The sequence below is a fragment of the Periplaneta americana genome, chromosome 10 (genome assembly GCF_040183065.1).
Source record: "Periplaneta americana isolate PAMFEO1 chromosome 10, P.americana_PAMFEO1_priV1, whole genome shotgun sequence".
Classification (NCBI taxonomy): domain Eukaryota; kingdom Metazoa; phylum Arthropoda; class Insecta; order Blattodea; family Blattidae; genus Periplaneta; species Periplaneta americana.
The window spans coordinates 132,875,436-132,900,497 of record NC_091126.1 but is presented as its reverse complement, the minus strand read 5'-3'; the positions used below and the strand labels follow the sequence as shown (position 1 = coordinate 132,900,497).

The window sequence follows — 25,062 nt, the reverse complement described above, 5'->3', positions numbered from 1 at the left end:
CACACAATAAACAGAGAGATAGTGGCCTAAGGTAAGTTATGGCATGTTTATAACAATAATAATAATTATTATTATTATTATTATAATTATATTAATAGTAATAATAATAATAATAATAATAATAATAATAATAATAATAATTCAATTATTCTGGCAAAGTTAAGGCCATCACGCCTTCTCTTCCACTTAGCCAGAAACAAAAGAAGCTGATACAATTTTACTAATATTTAAAGAACATTAATAAAAAATTTATACAGTCATACAAGCACAACTTGAGTAAATTAATACAAACATACTAAATAAGAATTACAAAATAACATAAGGCTCGAAGTTACATACAATGAATATGCAAGTGGCAAGTGAACCAATATTATAAATTACAAGTATAACAAATTCAAAGTAAATTATAACTATACAACACTGAGGAAAATTATATGTATTTATATATACACACAAAGGAGAATTAAACATGAATACTGGTGGCTGTTTATTAAACAATTTACTTTTAAATTGACCTCCCCAAGTCCAACCCCAACGTCCTCGCTGTGGGAGGTGGTAAAGTAGTAAAGTAGTGGATGGCTCGTTAGGGTGATGTACAGCAGGAACTTCATGTGTCCCACAACCGTTATGGTAGCTGTGAAGGCCTAACAAGAACCACGAAACACTAGGCGAATCGGGGCTCTGGTGAAGCTATCGCAGGGCTAATCACCTGCATAGTGGATTCTTATTGATTCAGAGGATACATATGAATATAGCTGTGTACCCGACACTGCAAGGCATAAGGGATAGATGAAGAAGAAGAAATTTTAAATTGCAATATCGTTTGCCAGTTCCTGAGGAAGCTGGTTAGGGAGCTCCAGAAACGAATTGCTGATACTGTGAAAGAGGAAGAATGAGCTGTTTTATGGCAAGGGATAGATAATAAAGAGTCATTTTTAGAATGAGTACCCAGGCTGTGATAAAAGGACAAGAGATTAAAAAGCACCGAAAGATAGTTAGACAAAGAAGTAATGATGATGCAATATAGGAAAATTAGTGAATGGATATATCTTCGGTCCTGTAATCTTACCCATTGGAGTGTTTCAAGGGAAGGTGTAATGTAATGTTTAAACTTGAATATTACGTGTTCATTTTGCTTATAATGACACAATCATGTGCCACATAACATGAGTCATGAAAACAACCTTTTTTTCCATAGATATGTACATAAGTATGTTTATTATCATCAAAATTTTATAAGATTTGTATATCATGCATTATTGGTGGTCCTCTTACATTTCTGCTTTCGAAGAACCCGTCCTTAATCACATTTTTATTACTTATACAGGGTGAATTGTAAGTAATGCCATTAAATTCAGAGGTTTATTCTTTACGAAATTTCAAATGAAAAGCTTTAATACAATTTGCTCCTCTTTTGTTTCCTTTTCGAGATCAAAATTATTGTATTAGTATGAAGTACCGAAGTACATATGAGGAGCATCGTTTCAAAACGTATTATGTGCAACTTACAATTTTTTTACACGAACGACGAAAAACTGGATTACTCGTAAACGGGAGAAGTTTTCAAAACACTACACAAAACCATTTTTAAGTACTGGTTTCACAGTTTACAAATATGACGACTTGGAACCATCAGACTTCACAGCATGAAAGATAAATAAAGAGAAAGTAACAAATTTAATTTTGTCCACTAGGGACTTAATACGTTTTGAAACTATGCTCCTCATATGATACTTCCGTGCAGGAATTCTGCACTGCCATATGGTGAAGAATGGGTAGAACGAAGAAAAATTCTCTCTGGCACTGGGACTCAAATCCAGGTTTTCAGCTCTATGTGCTGATGCTTTATCCACTAAACTTTACATCTCCAGTGTGGCTTAGTGGATAAAGCATCAGCACGTAGAGCTGAAAACCTGGGTTTGAGTCCTGGTGCCAGAGAGAATTTTTCTGTGTTTTACCCATTCTTCAGAATTATTGTTATATATTAAACATTTCATAGCGTGTTTTGAGTAAGCCATTAATTTAATTCCCTATGTGTTCAGTCAATTTAAGAGAGCACTGTATTATGATAATAAATGATTCAAAGAATTTTAGTTTTGTCCTTTAATTGTGCAGAAATTTGATCTGAACAAATGTAACTTTTCATTCTGTAAAGGAATTTTGCAATGTTACATTTGTTCAGATCAAATTTCTGCACATTTAAACAACAAAACTAAAATTCTTTCAAAAACCTACACATAATACTCTGCTCTCTTGAACTAATTGAGCAAATTGGGAATTAAATCAATGGTTTTCCGAAAACATGCTATAACATGTTTAATATAATACAATTTTGATCTCGAAAAAGAAGCAAAAATGAGTAAAATTGTACTAAATCTTTCTGGTTTCAAATATTTCAAAGAATAATCCCTCAAATTAATGACATTACATATGGTTCATCCTCTGTACTATTCAGTCTAGTTTTTTTCTTTATTTACTAGTTCTTATTAATATACATATGTTTAAGTCTTATTTTTTCTGTACTGGTACTATATATAAAAATTTTCCTAGTTTCTTCAATTTATTGTTCTATATAATTTCCTATATGCTATTGCTACATTTAATTTTAGTACTGGTTCTTCAATAAATATTTTCCTTGTTCTCTCATTTTCTGGGCATAATAGTAGGCCTATAATATGTATCGCGTCTTCTTTTTGATTACATAAACAACGTATATATAATTTTTGCAATGTCTCCTGTTCTATTTTTTAACTCCAAATTCCCAATCTCCACCATCTTCCTTGGTGTTAACTTTCGTGTATTCTTCCTTTCCCCACATGTTTTTAATTTCTTTATTATCTTTTAATTACTTTAGAGTGTTTAAATTGCTGAACATACTTTTACCTTTTAAATTTATATTAATTGTACCAATTTCCTGCCATATCCAATTTAGTCCGAATCTGCTTACGTTATTTTATAATTCTTGTATCCAATTAGAATTTCTTTTCTTTGTCTGAAGAGATCTTAAACATTTTTTCATATCATTGTCCTCTTTCCCTAAAATATAACCCAAAAATATAATTTTCCTAACTAATATTGTATTTCCAATCAAGTCGCTATATTTGAGACATTCCACAGGATACCCAAATATTTTTTTTTACAAAATGTTGATCTTATTCAATCTATATTTACATAGACATGTTAATAATCACATCTGTCTCTTAAATTGTTTAGTCAACTTCGTATTCATCCTTGTCTTCAATCACAACTAAGAACTGCATTATTGGAATTATAGTAGAGCCTATTTTGTAATCTGAAAATCTGTAACGTAAGTGATGGTAATGTGAGTTAAGTTAGGCACATGTAATGTTAGTTACGACAACATTTATATCAAATTTTCCTTAAATATTGCAAATATTAAAAGTCTTAGTTGGTTATTTAGCATCAATGAGATTGGGGATAGCGAGATGAGGCTGAGGATTCGCCTTACAGTTGGGGAAAACCTCGGAAGAAACCCAACCAGATAATCAGCCCAAGCAGGAATCAAATCCATGCACGAATGCAACTCTGGATCGGCATGCATGCGCCTTGCTGACTGAGCTATAACGGTGGCTAATGAGGAGTTAAAATTCTTGAAGTTAGAAAGCAAAAACAAAGTTACTTCCAATGTGTGTCAACTGCAAAATTTTTTGGTTTTGACCTACTGTCTGCCTTTGCTTCAATGCTTCGTGGCAGACTCAATTTAACCCTTCTCCGGGCAACCAGGGTCCGTCGGGCCCTGGCACTACTATTTTTGCGAATAAAATTAAAACTATAATTTCTACCTACTTGAAATTTCATGACTTTGTTTATTTCTGTGTTTTTTATAGTTAGTGAGAAGGAAAATATTGTAGCATTTTGCACAAATGTTCTACAACACTTTTACTTCTTTAAAGTCTTAACCGGGCATGCAGGGTCTATTGGACCATAGTATATTTTATTGGTTTTTCTCACTTCGTAACGAGGTTTCACTCTTTCAAACCATTCAGTGATAATCTGACGGCAATGGAATGTTGGAAAAATTATTTCAGAGGCTCAACAACAATGACATTTAAAAAAAATAGAGCAATTATGCATTATAATAAATATAAATAAGTCAGTGTGAAGTTATGCTAGCCATAATACGGTGTAGTTTGTAATAGAAAGAGTGACAATCTGTCACCTTTACTTTATTTTCATATGGGAGTAATTATTATGGAAAAGCCGAAGAAAGTCAAAGAAACAAAGATACGGCCTTTAGATGTTACAGTATATTTGAATGCATCTTAGTTATGCTGTTATACTGAAGAATTATAATTAGGTCAAATATTCTGACAGACTCAGCGTAAGTACTTATGTGAAGAATCCATTCAGGATTTGCTTAGAGAACCTGACCTAAGAAAATATGATTCTAGCTACGATCCAGACGATAACGCCGATAATAGCAAATCTGATCATCAGAGTGAAGCATCAGAAGTTAGTAATCATCATTTAGAGCCACCATATGACTCTGAAACCCCTCATGATGAGGATCTATCAATGAAAAAAGCAGTTATCAATCACCATTGTGATCCACAAGTGGTTAGTGTCGTCCATCTAGAACTAGGATATGGGGGGAAGCATTTGTTCAAACTGCTAATTTCTTTGGTAAAGATGGCATCATGTGGAACTCTCAGCCTTTTCCGACAGGCCAAGCTAGGGCTCACAATATTATCAAAGGGTCAATAAATAAAGTCACTCTTTCACCTGGGAACTCTATTGATGCCTTCAATATTTATACTGTTTCAGTTATAAGTAACATATATAAATAATCAAAAGGCTGAGCGGCTGTGTTTAGAAAGAAATGTTGCACACCCATGGAAGTGTTGTAACGACACTGAATTGCGGCCATTTTTCGGTCTACTAGTAACTGCAGGACACCTCAAAGCAAAGTACACTATTTATGACATTCCATGGAGCAGCTTGTATGGTGTTCCAGTATTTAGAGCGACCATGGGTCTCAAGAGATTCAAATCTTTGCTAGCGTTTACTTGCTTTGATGACAAAACAAGATCCATTTGCCGTGAGAAGGATAAGTTTGCCCTGGTTATAGATGTCTGGGAAAATGTGAATTCGAATTAAAAAAAAAAAATATTGGGCCTATATTACTTGTATTGATATAACGGTTGATGAGCAACTTATTCCATTCCGTGGTAGATATCCTTTCAAGGAATGCACAAATCGCTGGGCATTTGCATTTTTATGAATCTATTAGATGTATGTGGAATTACTGCATTTGTTGTGTGGATGAGCCTTCATCCTTCGTGGAATCTTGGAAAACAGAACAACAGGAGGTTGTTCCTTGTAGCTGTTGCTGAAAGTCTCATCTAACCTCAAATTGAAAGAAGACCTAGAGGAGGACTTCAGAAAAAAGTGTAATGACCATTGCTCCTTTCATGTCAAGAGCTAGTAGGCCTTTCCATCAACTGCGCCTCAACTACAGGAGAGCACTAAAAGGTGTCATATGTACCAGTATGAAAAGAGTCGAAACAAAACAAAGCTGTGACAATTGTGGCCAATCTGTGTGTAATGGCACAGTGAAGTGACCCGTGTGTGTAAAAACTGTAAGAATGATGATGAGTGATGACATGTGAGAGTGATGACGTGTGAGTGTGTGAGAGTAATGACGTGTAAGTGTGAGAGTAATGATGTGAGAGTGTGAGTGATAACGTGTGAGTGTGTGAGAGTGATGACGTGTAAGTGTGAAATTGATGATGTGAGTGTGTGAGTGATAACGTGTGAGCATGCGAGAGTGATGATGTGTGAGAGTGATGACTGTGAGTGTGTGAGAGTAATGATGTGTGGGAGTGAGTGTGTGTGTGTGTGTGTGTGCTAGAAATGAGAAAATCTAAAATTTGTGTAAATGTGTGTGAGATTTACGACGAAAGTAAAAAAAAATTGTAGATCATACACTAAACATGTTTCTTTTATTGCATGAGAAACATACTAAAATTATATAATTTATGTATATTATCATGGATACTTTGATCACTATAATAATATTATTATTAAAGAAGATTAATATTGTATACAATAAAATGATTTTCATCTGTCAATATATTAAAAAGGCATGTGGGTCCGACGGACCCTCCTTGCCCATCAACGTTACAAAAGTAGGTTGCCCGGAGAAGGGTTAAGTATGATGTTTGAAAGTATCAGAACCATAACCATACTCGGTTATTTAGTGTCGATGAGATTGGTTATAGCGAGATGAGACTGAGGATTCGTCTTACAGTTTGGGAAAATCACCAACAAATCTCAACCACATAATCAACCCAAGCAGGAATCAAACCCAACCCCGAATGCAACTCTCGATCGGGATGCAAGCGCCTTAGCTGACTCAGCTATACTGGTGGATAATGAGTTAAAATTATTGAAACTAGAAAGCAATAAACAAAATTACTTCCAATCTGTCTCAGCTGCAAAATTTTTTATTTAGGCCTACTGTCTGACTTTGCTTCAATTGTTCGTGGCAGACTCAATTTAAGTATGATGTTTATAAGTGACAGAACCATAAAAGGGATAGGTCTAGCACATGTAGAGTGCATTAAATCTTTCATATAAGAAGGAAAAGTTGATAACTCCTTTTTAAGCAAAGAAGCCAGATATTTCCAGACAGGTATCAGCCCTTCGACTTTAAAATATGTTTATAAGAATTCTTTGGTGCATGGTATAGGTCTGAAGTCACCAGATAGAGTTTCTTTCAAGGAAAGGAGTCAATTAATGTCTACGGATATTGAAGTAGGAAATTTTGTATTAGTCAAATTTAATGACAGTATAACCAGTTTCAGATATGTTGCAAAGTTCTGTAGATGAAGATGACATTAAAATAATGTGTCTCAAAAGTGCTGGCAGCTATGATCTGCTTTTTAAAATCAATGATGAAGACACATCATATGTCAAACCGAATAAGATTTTATGCCAGCTATCTACATCGCTGTTTAAATGAAAGAGGAAAGAATGTTTACAAATTTGATAAGAAACTTGACATCAAAGACGTGTAATTTGGTTTATATTATATGTAACACCTCTGAATTTAATGTTATTTTGAAATAAAATGTTCGTTTGTCATTGTGTATGCAGAGAAAATTTAAAATAAGGAAGTCATACACCATTTGTTGAAGTAAGAAAATCACCTTGGGTGGCAATATTATAAAAGACAATCATTAAAAAAGTTTATTTTTCTATATATTTTCCACTAAGATTTATGAATCATCTGTGTAACGAAACATATTGATCACTAATTCACACTTACAGGAAAATGTATCACGAGTTACTAGCACTTTCCAATAAAATTATTTTCCTTATGCCTCTTTTTATTATCCATGGTTCAAGAAAATGTCTCTATGTTTTATATATGATAAAATGTAACACTGATAGAGCTGGAAACATGTAAGGCTTTTACTTTCAGAGAGATTTGAATTAACAATGCTGTCCTTTTATGTAATGCGAGTTAGGCCTATAACAACTATTTCATCAACAGGCCTAAATCACAAATAATTAATTTTTTTCATGTTTACTACCATGAAGAATGTTCCTAAATGCAATAAATAAGCCAAAGAACTTACAGTTGGGGAAAACTTCAGAAAAAATCCAACCAGAAATCGAACCCATACTTGAGTGTAACTCCAGATCAGCAAGTAAATGCGCTTGCTGACTGACCTCATCAGTGGCTGCATTGGTATATTGACATTATCTTTGCTACTACATCAGATTTTAAAATGGTTTGCACATATTGACACAGTCTAGTATAAACAGTCACGAAGCTCAATACGTAGTAAATATACATCCATAGATAGTTGCTAACCACTAGGATCGCTCATTACAGACAATGCAAAATAGTACCGGCACAGTCAATTGTTCCTAGCACCCTCAAAACTCAAGCTTCATGACTGTATATACTAGACTGTGATACTGAGAAGAAAGAATGTCTGAACCACGGAAATTAGCTCAGAGAGACAACAGAGGTTTAAGAAATGTTGTCTAGGAGGGGAAAAGAAAAATAGGCTAAGCTTATTGATCCTGGATCGTCCTTCAAATCAGTGAATAAAAGACATGTGTTTTCGAAAAAAAAAAGACTAGTATTTTCCCTGAATCAAAAATGTAATACAAATGGAATAAAAATTAGTACTTTTACTTGGAAAACAATTGTGGTAAAATTGCTAAAGTACACATTACCATGGATCACTATGGCTCTTCTGGAAAATGTCATAGCTCAACTTTAGAATTTGTCCCCTTATGTTGTAATATATGTAAGTCTGCCAACTTGCTTCTTGTGCTACCAACCTAAAACTCATCTGCTGCTGCCTCCACTGTGATGCTGATGACAGTTATTACTTATGCCAATCATCGCCTCTGTGGTACATGAATATGACTGCTGCAAAATTGCCACAGATGGTTACTATTTGAATCAAATTATCTTATAAAGAGTATATCGAAAATGGTGGGCAAAACTTCAGGTACATTCCTCATATGTAGAGCAGAAGGAAAGGTTATATCAAAATGGGTTTGGAAATGCTTGGTTGCCACGTTATAGGGGTTACAAGTACAATAGCATATGTTTGTTGGAATTAGGCTAGTTTATTAATGATGGGCCATTCCATGCATGCACGTGTGACATCTGAACAACATTTTCAATGCAATAACAATGTTTATACATCCTAAAATATAATAATTTTTATTCAGGTACATATGTATAAACTCTGCTGACCATGGACTAGCTTGTTTTACTTTTATTCTAACAAAATATACTGTATTTTAGAGACCTTTGAAAAATATGTTAAGGGTGTGACAAATTTTGTACATACCAATATAAAATTAGCTATTTATGTTGAATTCTCTGCGAAGTCTTAAAGCTATTTTGCAAAATAAAATGGTGGATGGTTAGTGGAAAGAATGCTTATCTCTTTGCTAGGTATATATTTTAATGAAGACGTTTCTCTCTTTCACAATAAATTTGTGTGTGTCGCTACAGGTGTGACTGCATACAAACTCAAAGCTTAGGAGCATCTATCTAAACATATTTATTTTACATTAAACTCATAGGCTATGTTACATTATCGTAAGAAACAAATGCAGAAATAATTAAAACAGAAACTTTACAATACCGGTAATGAATCTAAATACTTCTTCATTTACTTCAGTGCTATCTGGTAAACAATTTGCACTAGAACTTTAAATTCACAAGGCCTATGAAAACATATTGAGTAACTACATTACGTCACAATTGTACAAACCTCAAGCAAACAATTTCACAAACATTACATTTGGATTCAACTAAATTATTATGTTATGGCTCAAAGACTTCAACATCCTTCTGAAATTCGTAATACACTCTGTTACCAACTATCTTCATTGATGGTTCTGGAAGATATTTCAAAATTTGCTTGATAAAGACAAAGCATGTGTCATTTTTATTCATTCTGTATAGGCCTAGTTTGTATTATTCTTTTCATTAAGTTTCAAAAATGTCATCTCATTTTCTTCACCATCAGGCTTGCTTTGGCATATCCCTACATACTTGTTCTTGTTCTTTTTCCCTTCATATTCTACTAGTACACACTGTCCTGGTTTGAGATCGTCCTTAGAAACTGAAGGGATGGTTTCGCCATCAATAACCTCACTTGATTCTGTTTCTGAATAAGTGGCGTTGTGCAATCCTATTCTTGGAAAATGAAGTTTGGCCTATTGCGAGACAGAATTTGTTATCTGATGGTTTAAAGCTGTGTTTTGATTGAAGTCCAGAAACAGCATTTACATCATTCCACCTGTCCACATTCTTTGCAAAGTCTATGTTCATCTGTTAAAAACAGTAAATAAAACTTTAAAATCACATACGCTGAAAGAGTAATGGAACGGAGAAAAATTCTCTCCGGCGCCGGGATTTGAACCCGGGTTTTCAGCTCTACATGCTGATGCTTTATCCACTAAGCCACACCGGATACAACCCCAGCGTCGGACAGAATTGTCTCTGATTGAGTTCCAACTCTTGGGTTCCCTCTAGTGGCCGCCCTCTGCACTACGTCATAGATGTCTATGAACATAGGACCGAAGTCCACACATGTGCTGAGGTGCACTCATTATGAGTGACTAGTTGGCCGGGATCAGACGGACTAAGCGCTGTCTTAAGGTATATGTATACATTAGGGGGTGAAAATTTAAATTAGGCAATATTTAGGGCTCTCAATATTTTTAGCTACAAGAATACATTGTTATTAAGAGATTTAACTATTTTTAAACAATTGTTCTTTGAAATTGTTTATAATAATATTTTTTTTGTTTAAAAAATTTAATAAAACGGTAAACATGATATCCTCTTTCCTAATGAAGCTATTTTCAAAATTCCTTCACTGTTTTATAGGAAAAATGTTTGTCTAGTGCCTGAATAAACTTTGAATAACATTTTGCTGTAATTTACCATAAATATCTTAAATTTTGTAAAATATTAGACAAAAAAAGTATGCAACCTTGAAGAAAAAAATGTTTAATGGGACTGTGAACATGTAGATCAAATTTTTATTTGATTCATGCACTAGATTACATTCCAAGCTTCAAAATGATACCAGAATCATACCTCTATCTTTTTTCTTGGATGAGATATGATGTTTTCCTTAAGCCAATATGTCAAGAAACTGTACTTACGGGAAACGGCAGTTGAAAGTTAGGCTGTCAAAATCCTCCTGCTTCATACGTTATACCCTCAGCAATAGTCTCGCGATCCACCTTCATTTTTTTTCTTCCTCTCAGGTATCTTCTTCTGCTTCTTGCTTCTGGTGTAGCCTGATTTCTCTTCATTATATCCTTTACAACCTTCGAAGAAGATACGCCCGTAGTTGTGTTCAGTCCAGGTTCAATTCCCATCTTCCTTAGGATGTCCAGCTCCACTTCAGGACCACGGTTGTAGTGGCACACTGCATCCATTACACACAAATTCAGTGTTGCATGTCCCACATAGGTTTCTTTTGGACACCTTTTCCAGATCATCCCATTGAAGGACTCGTTAATGTTCTGGGTCTTCCCATGCAGGCACTTCTGCAACATTTTATCGTCCGTCAGTCTTTCGTAGACCGGTTTCATTTGTCTAATCACTGCAATGGGAATACCAGGACCTTCATGCTTGTAAGGGATGCCTTTTGCTTTGGCCACTTGATAAGTGCACCAACTGTCTTCACCTAGTGGACACTTTGCATGAAGTGGCTGGCTGTCATTTGCTGCGACATGGAACATAGAGGCCCAGATAGCTCTTTTCATTTTTTCTACACTTTCTGTGTTAGACCTGAGGGCAATACCAAAGTAATTTTGAAGTTTGTCTATGAGGGCTTGAGTCAGTTTCCCCTTTCCACCGATCTTTTTGGTCTTAACTAATTGCCTAAGACCTTTGCCTAAACGCTTTTGGTAATGCCCCACACATTCTAATTTCACAATCTCTTTCCCATCATATGGGTCAAGTTCAGATACAGTTTTGAAACTTTTTGAGTCGCCATCTCCTAAATATTGAGTATAAAGTAATCCTCTATTTTGGACTGACCTCAAAAAGAGCCTACCTGCCCCAACAGGTTCCATGTTAGGTGAAGATCCCTTGTAGTTACAGGAGCATACTGGTACATGGTCTGCTAGCCAAGTCTGATATGAAGGTGATTTTTTGTCTTCCTTAGCATGCATTCTGCAAGACATGCAGCTTTTGGACATTACCTCCACATCGAGAACTTTACCAGTTTTTACTGACATGGCTGTCACAACACCCGACAAAGAAGAAAATCCCCTCCGTTGCCACGTTCCATCAACTGACACTGCACATTCATTGCTACCAGTATTTTCACGTACTTCATTAGCAGCATCATTCATTGTATCATAAGCAAACTGTGTTATCACTTTGTTTACATGCTTGATATGACCCTGATAAGAATTTTTACTGAGGCCACATGGCAAGCCCAGAAGGTAACATAACCTGTTCAGTTCACTATAGCCACAACCAATTTCTCGGCTCGCATAGACAATTCTCCTGTTTATTTCAAAATATTTTGAAACTTTGTGGCTTGAGAATAATTCATCAGAATTATACCCACAGGCTGAACAAGCTAGTTTCACACATACTGCCAAACCATTTCTCTTGCCACTATTCAAACATAATGAAACTGAACCCACCATAAGACATTCTGGACAAGCCAGTAGTAAAATTAATTTTGTTAAATATCTAACATCAAAAAGAATAAAGCCATAATGTTCTGTGTGTTCACTTGATGGTGGGCGATGTCTATCTGTAGTTACATTTGTTTCCTTCTTCTTCCCATAAAATTTCCTTTGCTTCTTCCTGCTTGTATTACGTTTGTTAGCCATCACTGCCACACAGCACTATAAAATAACACTAAACTAAACGCACTATAATAACTAACACTAAAATAAATATGCAAAGAGAACACTAAACTGAAACTAAAGGCACAAACAGCTGGAAATAATACTCATAACCTGTGTAACCACGTGTATGAAACTTGTACATAAACAACTTTTCTTTCTGCTGTTTTATTTATAATTTCTGTTCATAGATGGCAGGAAGGGCTAGAACTGTGCACTATCGCTATCTATGAGTTATTTGTGAACTATTAGAAATTCCAGAGTACTTTGAAATGGGTAAAAATGGCTTAGTATTTCACGAAAAAAATCTGACATTTTGACAGATAAAAGGGGGTGTAACCATTTGTTACTATCATAGAAAAGTGCCATTATCTACAAAACTACCAGTCAGAATTAAATAAGCAAACCAGCAAATGAAAGAAGAAGAAATACTGCATCCAAAACATACTGTTTCAAAAAATGCCATTTTTCATAATTTTTTGTGTTTCTAACGTATACATATACCTTAAATCACGAAGTGATTTACGCATATCATATATTATTTCAATGTACCGAAGTACATATGATATTTCCATGCAGATATTCTGCGTCATCATACGATGAAAGAGTAACGGAACTCAATCAGAGACAATTCTGTCCGACGCTGAGGTTGTATCCGGTGTGGCTTAGTGGATAAAGCATCAGCATGTAGAGCTGAAAACCCGGGTTCAAATCCCGGTGCTGGAGAGAATTTTTCTCCGTTCCATTACTCTTTCATCGTATGATGACGCAGAATATCTGCATGGAAATATCATATGTACTTCGGTACATTGAAATAATATTTAAAATCACAGTTATCGTACTTAGCTGAAAAACTGCCTTCTATATGTATGTTTTAAATTTTTTTTTACTTCTCAAACTATGCTTTATTGTAACAAACAAGAAATGTGTATATATTGGCATTACGGGTGTGACAGAGTTTAATGCAAATTTTTGTTTTATAAACCAAATTGTAGCCAATTAAGTTATGATTACATTGAATATGTGTCAAACTTATCCTTATATTCATATGTGGAAATCATGTTCAGTTTAATATTTTAATTAAGTAAGTAAACTTTATTCTGATTTTTGTTACGGGTGTGACAGATATGTACTTAGTCACAAAATAGCTACATATATAGAAAACTAACTTACCTGGAGACAAAATTTGTCAAATTTCCTTTAGTGTAAAAGCTTGGTGCTGTGAACCTGTCTTGCAGATGCAAACATCATTTTAGATGGAAAATACAAATATACCAACCAAGCACATCCTAACAGAAAAATTTACTGTTGTGTGCATGGTTTCCTTTATCATTGGAACCATCAAACTTAACATAACAAAAAGTACATTATTATATCAAAAATATTAAATTCAATGTTTGAGCAACTTGAAAGAAAGCAAATAATTATCTACAACATTTTTTAAAATTTATACCAAATGTCCACTTCTGCATGGAATGGCCCTGATGCAGTCTGTGTCCATTTGCTTACAGGAACTGCTCAAAATGTCCCATTCTGCCTGAATATAGGTCCCAGCTCGTCTCATTGACATCCAAACATTCTTCCAAATGCCTGGCATATCTCATATTGTCTGACAGTGTTCCTGAATTCATTGATGAAGAGCTTCTACATCATTCACAGGGATCGAATACACAAGCGCCTTCAAGTGCCCCCACAGGTATAAGTCCAGTGGGTTGAACTCTAGTGAGCATGGGGGCCAAGCAATTGGTCCACCTTGTCCTAACCATTGGCCAGGGTAGACGAAGACTGAAATGTGGGGGAAGCACCATCAACACATGTCGCACATTTAATTCTAGCAAACAAAAGTTCTGGAGTGCATAATGATCTTCCTTTTTCCGCTAATAATGCAGCAACCAAGCATTTCCAGGCCCATGTTAATATAACTTTATTTTTCTTCTTCACATATGAGGATCCATACCTGAAATTTTGTCCACCATTTTCGATACACTCTGCATAAGTAATAAAGAGATATATAGTCATCTGTAATTGTATGTAGTTGCAGTAATCACAGAAATGTAGGGTCATTCCACGAGATGAGGGACATAAAGACAAAATTTTATATTTAATCGAAGAAACTATTCTTTTGCATTAAAAAGTTCTCCAATACATTGACTTTGTACAGCACGGTATAATTTTAATTTTGGCGCCATAATTTATTTGTTCCCAACAAGCAAAGTCGACATGGCTGCTACAGAGGGATTCTGGTAAGATTACGTCATTTGATTTTAGGACATAGCTATCAGAACATTAAATTCCATGAAGTTAGTGCTATATTACCTTTGAAAGTAATTGTTTCAGTGCCTGTATGTAGTAACAATGAGTGGAAATATAATCTATTAAAGTAGTTATCCACTGTTAAAAGAAATATTAGTTTATGTAACGTTTGTTACAAAAATATTAATTTTATTTCATAATTAGAAAACTGTTTTTTATTTTAAAATGAAACTTTGTATTATCTTACTTCCTCATTTACATAAATTACATTTACATAAATATTAGACATTCTGATTTTCAAAACAATAATTTTATATAAATTCTGTGTAACAAACGTTACATTAAATAGTAACAAACGTTACATATCAATGTGGTAACGTTTTGTTACACAAAAAATAAGAAGATAATCAGATGTAATACATGAAATTATTGATTAATGGCCTATGTTTGGTAGGCCTATATTTAAAATAAGACGTGTTTTAGTACGTTTTCATATTTGATGGGCCATATATGCATTTCAGTAGGAAAAAACTCCAAAATCTGCTGCTGAGAGAATGCGTGAGTACAGAGCTAGAATGGACACACAAAAAACTCAAGAGAGATTAGAAAAATGTCGTAATATTATGAGGTAACTTAGGAAAAAGCCAAAATCAAAATCGGAAAAATCTGCAGAAAGAGAAGCCACTAGGAAGTGAGTACAAGAATATCGTAGAAGACAAAAAAGCAAGAGTTTTAAGTTCATCTATTTTGAAAGATGGTTCTTCAGGAAGTCCTCCTTATAAGAGTCCAAATTCTTTTGGAAAGGCTATAAAAAGAGCATAAAGAAACCTTCCAAGGAGCCCTCGAAAACAAACAGCAATAGTAAGAAAGTTTGCCAAATCATTTAATCTATTAGTACAGCCAGCAAAACATTCCACATCTTCTACATTGTCTATTACTGCAGATACTATGCAAATGGTGAAGGATTTTTATGAATGTGACGATGTTTCCCGCCAACTCCCTGGAAAAAAAGATTTTATTATAATACGTGAGGATGGGAAGAAAGAATATATGCAAGAAAGGCTGCTTATGTATCATTTGCGTGAAGTATAGCCTACACACTTTTTCAAGAACAAAATTCAAATTAAAGATTGGTCTATCAAAATTTTGTGAAATGCGACCGAAACATGTCAGGTTGGTCTCTGATAAGGATCAGATAATGTGCTGCTGTCCTTACTGTGAAAATACGCAGTTAATGATTTCAGCAGTGCCCTGAAAAACAAGTGAAAAACCAAAAACCATCCAGGAGCTTCTGAAAGAAACAGTTTGTCAAACTGAAAATAAGAACTGTATGAAAAGAGTTGCCAAGAATGTGGAGATATTGAATCCACGCTGATTACAAAAATTGATGATGACTGTGATGAGGTTCACACCAAGCAATGGGAAGGTGGACGTCTGGTTCAAAAAGATATGTCTATAAATGAATTCTCCACTTATTTCAAGAATCAGCTAACTCAACTATCCAATCACATATACAATAAAAGAAGACAATGGAAGGAACAGCAGAATCAAAAATCATTACTACAACCAGGACAGCTGATTCTCCTAACAGATTTTGCTGAGAATTATGTAGGAAATTTCAGACGGAAGTTATGGCAGCACACTGGACACACACATCAGATGAAACATCAACGACAATCTATACTGCAGTTTGCTATTTCCGAAAATCTTCTACTGATGATGTCAAAACAATATGTTTAGCAGTCATTAGTGATACACAGAGCCATGGCACTGCTGAAGTTGCTGCTTTCAATGAAATCCTATTAAACTACCTGTCTACATTAAAGCAGTCTCCTATAACTTCAGTTTATCTGTGGACTGATGGTGCTACACATTTTAAAAACCGAAAGGCAATATCATACTTGTGCACATTATCCAAAATTCTAGGATGTAATGTTGAGTGGAACTATAACGAGTCTTACCATGGTAAGGGCCCACACGATGGTGTTGGAGCTACCCTTAAACACAGTGTATGGAAGCGAATTTTACAAGGAAATGCTACCGTGCAAAATGCTGAACAATTTTATGACATCACAAAATCTAACATTTACAACATACATTGTTTTTATGTCCCTGCTGGTAAAATTGACTCAATTGCTGCAAAATATGTAGAAGAATGGAGAAATGGGCTCTTCTCAAATACTGGAGATGTGGAACCATTTAAGAAACATAAAATAAAAGAAACGCAGGAAGAAACAAACAGTCCTACAAAATCTAATCATTCCATTGATCATGCCATGAATTCAAAATTTTCAGAAATATCAGTTGGTGACTACGTATTGGTTCATTACTCACAAACTGGACAATATTATGTCGGACATATAATCCTTCTCAATTATGTGAGTAATATATGTAGTGTACAGTTCGTGAGAAGAAGAGAAGGAAAGAACACTTACTTTGTGTACCCAACAAATGACGATATAGATGAAATATCCCCAGACCTGGTTTTAAGCACATTGCCTAAACCTAAGCAAGTTAGGGGAAAATTTATTTTCAACACAAATTTTACTGTGCTAGTTGAGTAAGAATGTTATTGTACTCTCAAAACTTACCTTTTTTTCAAATTATCACTAGGATGTTCTTTACAAACTGTTCAATTCTGACTCTGTAACGTTTGTTACACAGTTGTAACGTTTGTTACTCTAAGCTTTTAATTGTTTTCAAGTAAAATACATCTGTAGAATTAAAAATGCTTATGTCATTTAGTTCTGTAATCTTCCTAGATTCAAGCTGTATTTTTTTTTATCTGACATAAAATATTGTAAGAACAGAGAATCACAACAGTCTTTCACAACTTGAGAATCCATGTCCTTTGATGTAACGTTTGTTACATTTTTTCAAATTGTAAATCCAAGAACACGCACCATCACAATATTATATTTTTGGTACTATATAATCTTCACACTATCCTCTATTACCAGGTATGTTCCAAAGCATTGCTCTTGTCTAAAGTTTACTGTAGAAAAATGTCAAATGTTCAAATCCATGTAAGAATGTAACGTTTGTTACAATGGAATGTAGTAGTAATGAAACATCTAAATATCTGGTAGTTGTAGTACAGAAGCCGTGAGAGAATGAAAGGAAATTTTTACCTATTAGAAACAGAAAAAAAATATAAGTATGTATGTATGTATGTATGTGCATATGTATATATATATATATATATATATATATATGCAGTTATGGTTCCAACACGTCCACCACAGTCTCACAGGGGCGAATGCATTACTAGCAGATTAACGCCAGTTTATGAATCTTTGAAATAAGGTGAACATATATCCATGATCTAACATTTTATTGATACTCGACCTTATGAAAACTTGCTTTATATCTATGTACCTACAAAAAAGCTTACATGCAGGGCATGCAATCCTGCCTCTCTGTTGGTCACCAATTTCACAGCAACTTTTCACCATTATTCAGGTATGAAATTAGATCATAGCACAATTTGTCTTTTGTATAAAGTATGTACGACTCAACTCTAAGTTAAATATGTAAATACATCCTACCTTCCTTTGGTAATGAACTTGTGAAGTAACGACCAAAATAATTTCTCATATTTGTTTTGATCTACCCATCCATCCATCCATCCATCCAATCAACTACCAAGTCGCTCACCTATCTAGCCACTAATCTGACTGTCTCTCCTTGTTGTCTTCATTATGTTGCCTAATTATGAAATATTAATTAGGAATATACAGAGTGTCCCAAATTGATGTATACACTCTTTGAAATACTATTTCACAACAAATAAATGAGATAGAAATACAATTTTTGCGGTTTATGATTCAGAAGGTAGTGGAAAGCATGGAAATATGTTAATCTGTTTATAAACAAACATGGCGGTGCAATTATCATTCGATGCACTATCACCTTTACTTTTTAACTTCGCTCTAGAATATGCCATTAGTAAGTTGAGGATAACAAACAGGGCTTGGAATTGAACGGGTTACAACAGCTTCTTGCCTATGCGGATGACGTGAATATGTTAGGAGAAAATCCACAAATGATTAGGGAAAACAAGGAAATTTTACTTGAAGTAAGTAAAGAGATAGGTTAAGAAGTAAATCCCGAAAAGACAAAGTATATGATTATGTCTCGTGAGCAGAATACTGTACGAAATGGAAATATAAAAATTGGAGATTTCTCCTTCGATGAGGTGGAAAAATTGAAATATCTTGGAGCAACAGTAACAAATATAAATGACACTTGGGAGGAAATTAAACACAGAATAAATGTGGGAAATCCTGTTATTATTCGTTTGAGAAGTGTTTGTCATCCAGTCTGCTCTAAAATAAACCTGAAAGTTAGAATTTATAAAACAGTTATATTAGCGGTTGTTCTGTATGGTTGTGAAACTTAGACTCTCACTTTGAGAGAGGAACAGAGATTAAGGGTACTTGAGAATAAGACTCTTGGGAAAATATTTGGGGCTAAGAGGGATGAAGTTAAGGAGAATAGAGAAAGTTACATAACGCAGAACTGCATGCATTGTATTCTTCACCTGACATTAATAGGAATATTAAATCCAGACATTTGAGATGGGCAGGGCATGTAGCATGTATGGGCGAATCCAGAAATGCATATATAGAGTGTTAGTTGGGAGACTGGAGGGAAATAAATATTGGAGAGGCTGAGATGTAGATGGGAGAATAATATTAAACTGGATTTGAGGGAGGTGGTGTATGATGATAGAGAGTGGATTAATTTTGCACAGGATAGGGACCGATGGCGGGCTTATGTGAGGGCGGCAATGAACCTTTGGGTTCCTTAAAAGCCATTTGTAAGTAAGTAAAAAAAAGGGTAAGCTTGGAAAAGAAATAATTGCTCGATTTCAAAATGGAATGGAAGGATAGTGGACTTGATATTCACATAATACCCTGAAAGTGTCTTGCATTTATAGTATTGATGAGTAGAAATTGATGTGATCATTGGGAGAGCTGTAAGTCCACCCAACCCGCCCTGAATACATAACTTACTTATATACGAAAATCGTCAAGCGTGAATGAAGAATTACGGTCATATTTCTTTAATGTAAAAGTGGGTTTCAATGTCGCCAACACAGTAATAATACTACACACCTAAAACCTAAACCATAATGCATATACCTCATCAAACCTAACCTGTCACATATTACTACACACCTGTAGTAACATTCCTCACGTTTAGTATCATTTCGTTTGCATCTATTGCCGACCCTACTACTCATATCAGTAGCCATCTAATGGAAGTGGATCGTAATTCCAGGAAAATATGGCGTTCAGTATATATTTTCTGATATATTAAATGTGCTAATGTAGTAATAATTCCATATATATATATATATATATATATATATATAACAATACGAATTGAAATGTGTTGTGGCTGTGATAACAGTACTGAAAATTGGTTTATAGCACCACTTTGGCAGTGATAAAAATGTGCAATATCTGTTCAGTGGCCAGTGAATACTGTACCTTGACCTAATTTAACTTTCTGGTAGGCCTATCTTTCCACTGGCACTGAGAGTTGTTATTTCATTTTCCAATATTTATTTATTTTGAAAAACGTATTATATGTCTTTCACGTGTTAAATTTTATGTAAAGCTACACTACACATTAGAAATTGAAAATAACAAATCCATAAATTTTCTAGACATCACAATAACAAAAGTCGACAATAAACACACATTCAAAGTCTACAGAAAACCCACAACAACAACAACAACAACAACAACACACATACACAACACATCCAACCACCCAACACAACACAAACAAGCTGCATTCCGAACAATGGTACACAGACTACTCAACATACCAATGAACCAACATGATTACAAAGAAGAGCTAAACACAATCAAATACATAGCACAAGAAAACGGACATAACCCCAACATAATAGACAACATAATACGAAAGACAAAACATAATTACAAAAAACATACGAATACAACACAAACACAAGAACACAAAAAATACATCACTCTAACATAAGAAAACAAAAAAACACACAAGATTGCAACCTCATTCAAGAAATTAAATTACATCACATATGGAACAAATAATACTCTACGAAAACATCTGAACACACATACAACACAAATAAACAAATACAACCACACAGGCGTATACAAACTCAAATGTAACACCTGCAACAACTTCTACATAGGACAGACAGGCAGATCATTTCAAACATGTTATAAAGCACACATCACAGCCATAACAAAATTACAAAACACTTCCACATATGCAGAACACATCACAAATGCTGACCACACATACAGAGACATCAACACAGACATGGAAATTCTACACATCCAACCAAAAAGCCAGAAACTAAACACCCTAGAACAATAGGAAATATACAAACACAAAAAAAAACTCATGCAAATGAAATTCTCAACACACAACACACACTCTTTGACTCCACATTAGGCCTACACTATACAAACACACCCCCAAGGGAAACAAAACAAAAGGCGCCAAGAGCAGCAACAACCAGTTCTGATGATGGCCAACAGCAGGCCGAAACATGTTAACAAGGTAACATAAAATTTAACACGTGAAAGACATATAATACGTTTTCCAAAGTGATACAGTGTTAAAAGTTGTGTAATCAAGGAGTTTGTTCATTTATTTATTTATACTGGCACAGTTAAGGCCATAGGGCCTTCCCTTACACTCTACCAGGTCACAAATTATACAAGCAATGAAGTGGTAAGCATAAACCTTCACTTTCTTCCAGAACTCTCTCTAGTGCGGATTGGTTTCCACAATTTCTTACCCAAGAATCGCTTGCTTATTTCCAATTTTGGATGGTGCCTTACTCTTATAATAGGGGTCATTATTCGGGTTTATTTGATTATAGGATATCATTATTGTTTTTATGAGAATTTATGTTGGCTTGATGACGTCACTTTTTGGATGGACGTGGTTAGGTTGGTAGATTTGTAAATTTTGTTCGTGGTTGGTATTCATGAGGTTTGAATGGCATACCGGTTAAGGATGTGTTTGGATCTGAGAGAATAAAAAGAAAGTTTGGATGGTGAGCGTTTTATTTGTTTTTTATAAGGATGGGTTTTCGTTTGCTAGGGTAGTAATTATGTATCGAGGATAATGTTTAATTTATTTATTGTAGATATATGTTTTTATTTTTGTTGGTTTTGTATATATGGGTGTGTGTGTGTGGATCTGTTCGTTGTTTCTTTTTAATGATTTTATTTGGGGTTCAAAATTGAACTCTTATCCAAAATACGATATCACCAATAGAAACGGGGTATCGGGGCTGCAAGCCCCGATGTTGATCCAACATGTAGCACATGATGCAAAAAGCAGGGTATCGGGGCTGGAAGCCCCGATGATGATCGTTGAGGTGATATTTTAGTGACATGAGATGAATATATGTTTTGAAATTGTTTTGCTGATATTCTATTCTGGATATGAGGGGGTGCGTTATATTCGAGGATGGGATGTTTGTAATTGATTTGGTGATATCGTATTTTGGATAACAGCGGATGGGTTATATTTCAGAATGGAATGTTGTGATATTGGTTTGCTGAAATGGGCTCTGTTCCAGTATGGGATATCGTGAATTGTTTTGGTGATATCGTATTTTGGATAAGAGTGGATGGTGGATGGGTTATATTCCGTAATAGGATATCGTGAATTGTATTGGTGATATCGTATTTTGGATAACAGCGGATGGCTTATATTTCAGAATGGGATATTGTGATATTGTTTTGCTGATATTCTATTTTGAATAAGAGCAGATGGGCTCTGTTCCAGAATGGGTTATCGTGAATTGTTTTGGCGATATCGTATTTTGGATACGAGCGGATGGGCTCTGTTCCAGTATGGGATATCGTGAATTGTTTTGGTGACATCGTATTTTGGATAAGAGCGGTTGGGTTATATTGTAGAATGGGATATCGTCAATTTGTTTTTTTAAATTTTTTAGATAGTTTTATTTATTTATTGTTTTGGTTTACGTCAGCGATGTTGTGACGTCATTGGAGCTATATTGTGACGCCATAGTTTGGCCAACTTGACGAAAATTAAGCGATATCCTATAATAAATGAATCCCCATTATTCTATTCATAACGAAATGTTATATTAGACCTTCTGTAACTAAAAAAAATTTATAAAGTGCTGTCATGGAGGCCATACAGTGTCTGGGAACATATGATGTAAACAAAATTTTGCCCATACAGGGCCACAGCATATGGGTGCCTAAGATTTGTACATGAAGATTATATTTTTACAGGGAAATCTGTACGGTACTGATCTTAGATCATCTCTTGGTGTTCCTAATGGATCTTCTTCGATGTTCATAAACGTAAGCGCTCCAAACTCTACAGTATATAAAAGAATGATATTTTTCCAGAAAAGCTACACCAAGGAGGCACAGTTTTCTTTTGCTTCACTGGCTTCTGTGGGATGTAAACAGTAATAAACACATGAGTTTAGTTTGCAGCAACATACACTTTCAACATAAAAATCGTTCTAGACTTACCTGTTTCTTAGAATCCACTGTTGTAATTCCCCTCACCTACCAGTACTTATTGGCACAGAGTTTCGGTCCCTACACTCTGACAAGACGTCCCTTGGCTTACGGAGGGAATGTAGCAATGAGTTCAATGACCTCCCTGCAACTGACATAAACCTAACATTCAGTATTGGGACCCAAAATAGGCTGTCTGCTTATTACTAATTACCAACATTCCGAAATATGAGGTGGGGCGTATGGTCAATAAAAAAATACCATGAAAACACTGATAATAAATATCGTATTATTACCTTGACTAAAGCAATGTTCACGTACACTCGTCAATAATCACAACTGAATAAAACAACCTGTATGTTATGTACTCGTAACTGCAATAACTTAAAACAATGAAGGTACCAACAAACAAATATATACAGTATGATGTATATGATGAAATAAAGGCAAAGAACAGATTTCCAGTAGAATTTTAGAACTAATTCACAAGCAAACACAACTCTTTCTTCGAGTACTTAAGTTTCGCCGGCTTTAGCACAGTGTTGCAAACTGAAGTGTACAGGTAGTCGCTAAGCAGTAAACACTAGTTCAAAAGTCGCTAGATTAGTCATTATCAATGCAAACGTTTTACTTTTGCTGCAAGAGAGTGATGAAAAAGTCGCCAACTCCATATTTAATCAATGGAAAAGTTCAAACAATTTGTCGCCGGAAAATAGTTATAAGTCGCTATATTGGGCACGCTGTTTAGGGTAGTCTTCATCTGTTTCCAGGATGTCAAACACAATAATTTTCCCATGTTGAAATGAATATACCAGCATGACTATAACCCGGTAAATTCAAATGTGGGTGTGAATGGTTACCAAGAAGTGTTTTGGAATGAACTCCATCGAGAAAGAGAGGAAGAGGTAGACCTGCAACTCATGGTTACAAGAAAAAAAAAGTACTACAAGAACGCGAATGGGAGGATAGAGGAAGTTGGAGTTCAAAAGTAGAAAAGTCTGTTAATATGTACAAAAGATTCAAGCTGGTACTTAATTTACAAGTTGGGAGACCGGAGGCAAAAAGACCTTTAGGGAGGCCGAGACGTAGATGGGAGGATAATATTAAAATGGATTTGAGGGAGGTGGGGTATGATGATAGAGACTGGATTAATCTTGCACAGGATAGGGACCGCTGGCGGGCTTATGTGAGGGCGGCAATGAACCTTCGGGTTCCTTAAAAGCCATTTGTAAGTAAGTAAGAGATTAGAGATGTAAGATCAGATCAGTCTGATAACGAGTAGCAGACAAAGAGGGCAACTGAAATGTGAGTAGTTCATTTAAAAGATCACGTGAGAGTTTGTAGAACCCTCTGTAACAAAAATGGAACTTGATTATGAAACTAGACAGTGTAAAATTACTTATCATAACATTTTTTAAAAGTCCCTTTTCTTTTATTTTGATAAAATTTTCACCCATCCATTTCCTTCACTAAGAAAGTAAAAGAGATTATTATGTTCAAATGCACAGAGAATAAAACTGTCTACGTGCTCCAGTGAAGTTTCAGCTAAATTAAACGAGACGCATCGCAAGTATGGTCAAAGAATACAGAGCAGAACTACTGCTCCAAGTTTGGACTCTGGTTTGAGTTCTAATACTGCTTGGACTCAGAACCTGGCTCGAGTTGTAAAGGGTGCCGGGGGTGTCTGCGAAGCCCCTAATAAACCTATGGACCATTGAAAACACATAGATTGTAAGAAATACCTCGAGAATTTACCAAACTCGACAAATTTTTGCGTCAAACTACAGTAAGTTAAAGGAACATCTTGAATTTGCTCATTAGGTAGAGGTTTTAAAAGTTGGAATAAAGTTCATGAATATTTCCATAAACATGAAATATCCAAAGAACAAGAAACTTT

The 25,062-nt window shown here is 35.0% G+C and overlaps 1 long non-coding RNA gene and 1 other non-coding gene across 4 annotated transcripts in view; both read right to left on the bottom strand.

Annotated features, from left to right (window-relative positions):
* LOC138708036 (uncharacterized) overlaps window positions 1-23,889 on the bottom strand; it is a 47,827-nt gene extending 23,938 nt beyond the window's left edge. The window contains exons 1-3 of one of the 3 annotated variants that reach the window (XR_011334552.1): window positions 23,462-23,889; window positions 23,178-23,316; window positions 8,323-8,413 (exon numbers count right to left, since the gene is read on the bottom strand). This is a non-coding gene — a long non-coding RNA (uncharacterized lncRNA). The remainder of the gene's footprint in view (window positions 1-8,322; window positions 8,414-23,177; window positions 23,317-23,461) is intronic. The other 2 variants (XR_011334551.1, XR_011334550.1) reach the window with 2 other exon arrangements.
* On the bottom strand, window positions 9,906-9,977 carry TRNAY-GUA (transfer RNA tyrosine (anticodon GUA)). The gene has a single exon. It is a non-coding gene; the product is annotated as a tRNA-Tyr (tRNA).
* Window positions 23,890-25,062: the final 1,173 nt, after the last annotated feature.